The sequence below is a fragment of the Dasypus novemcinctus genome, chromosome 20 (genome assembly GCF_030445035.2).
Source record: "Dasypus novemcinctus isolate mDasNov1 chromosome 20, mDasNov1.1.hap2, whole genome shotgun sequence".
NCBI classification, from domain to species: domain Eukaryota; kingdom Metazoa; phylum Chordata; class Mammalia; order Cingulata; family Dasypodidae; genus Dasypus; species Dasypus novemcinctus.
The window spans coordinates 27,954,368-27,956,370 of NC_080692.1; the positions used below are offsets into that span (position 1 = coordinate 27,954,368).

Sequence of the window (2,003 nt, forward strand, 5' to 3'; positions counted from 1 at the left end):
TTCTTGTTGTCTTATTAGAGAATGTGCCAGATCTCCCTAGGATGGGAGTTGGATATTGTTTGGGTTATTGTGTGGAACTCCACCCACCATAAGAATGTTCCATGAGCATTTGAACACATTCACATGAATTATATGTATGCCCCAAGAGAACTTCCTCCCATGTACTCCCTGTCACTGACACTCAACAGCAATAATCCTCCATTGCTACAATTGTAACCCTCTGTGATCCGAAACTTCTTCAAAAGTGAAGCCAACAAAATAACCAAGTAAAAGTAATATGAAAATGAAATAAAAATGATAGTTTTTAAATAAAAAATAAATACAAAAAAAAGGAATTTGAAATATTAAAAATAATAAAAAATAAAATTAAAAAATAATTTTTGGCATTATGGCATTTCATCACTGTAAGATCTGTTGTCTTGATTGCACAGTGACATTCTCTTCTATTTATTCCCTTAGCATCTTATTTTTTTCATTTTATCTTCAAAGAAGCTTTAGTTTATAGAAAAGTCACCTACAGAAAATAGGGTATTTCCATATGCGCAAAATCCTCCTCCTTTTCCCCTTTCCACTATTAATAACATTTTTCGTGTGGATGGTACATTTGTTATAATTGGGGTGTAGGAATTGTTCTACATGATCTTGCAATGATGGATACAGGCCATCTTAAATTTCATCAATATGGCTGCTAGTTTCAAAGCACCTCTTTGCTGAAAATACCACTACAGTGTTTACAAGCCATCAATTTACCCTTTACCACCTCCAGCTCTTCCTTGCTGACTGCTTGCTGTTTATACAGTCTGGTATTAACTGGAAATAAATCTGTTTATACCTTGCCATGATAGTTGTAGTTTTCTTTATTTCATATTCTGCCTTCTCTAGCTGTTTCCTGAAGAATTCTTTTAGCTGGGCAAGCTCTTCCTTTTGCTTCTCTTCCCTTCCTCAGTCTCAACCAGCCTTAGTTTGGTCAGGAGGAGCTCCTTATTCAATACATCTGCCTTGACTTCTGACTGATTTAAGTCATTCTGCCCCACAATTCTGCTGGTTACTAGTTTGTGGGTGAGCTCTTCATTCTCTTATTTCCACCTCATGCAGGCTTCCTGTAACCATCAGTTTTCCCTAATGTATCTACCCACTGGGACTTCCTACTACAGCTGACTCTCTCACTTTTTTCTATTTCTTCAGTTTCTACATTGGTACCAGAGACCTGGGCTTGCTGATGACCACCGGAATAGGGAGGAAGTTATCATGCAGCTGACTGATAACTTTTGTGTCATAGTCTACCATAATAGAAATTTCTTACATCATTTTTACACCTGGATTTTCCACAACAGCAGATGCTGTCTCAGCTCATGACTACACTATCCAAGATAAAATTTAATGTAGTCCCTAATGTGTGTTTTTATTTATTTTTTTCTATTTTTTTAAATGCTACATTAAAAAAATAAGGTTCCCATATAACCCCCACCCACCTCACCCCACTCCTCCCACATCAACAACCTCTTTCATCATCATGGGACATTCATTGCATTTGGTGAATACATTTTGGAGCACTGCTGCACCACATAGATAATGGTTTACATTGTAGTTTACACTCTCCCCCAGTCCACCCAGTGGGCCATGGCAGGACATACAATGTCCAGCATCTGTCCCTGCAGTACTACCCATGACAATCCCAAGTCCTGAAAATGCCCCACATCATATCTCTTCTTCCCTCTTCCTACCCTCAGCAGCTACCGTGGACACTTTCTCCACATGAATACTACAATTTCTTCCATTACTTATCAAAAGTGTTCTATAATAAGTCCCCCCTAATCCATACTCTCTTCCTCCATCCTATGGACCCTGGGATTGTTATGTTCACTTCACCTCTATATCAAGAGGGGACTTAGATTCCAAATGGATGATGGGTGAAATTCTCCTGCCTGCAGGTGAAGATACTCTTGGCTTCTAATGTGTTTTTGATCTCACCTTTCATGTCTTTCATTGCCATCAGCTCTGTT

General features: G+C 38.5%; 1 pseudogene; it reads right to left on the reverse strand.

Moving 5' to 3' along the window:
- Positions 1-694: 694 nt before the first annotated feature.
- LOC111763366 (rab GTPase-activating protein 1-like) lies at positions 695-1,308 on the reverse strand (annotated as a pseudogene).
- Positions 1,309-2,003: the final 695 nt, after the last annotated feature.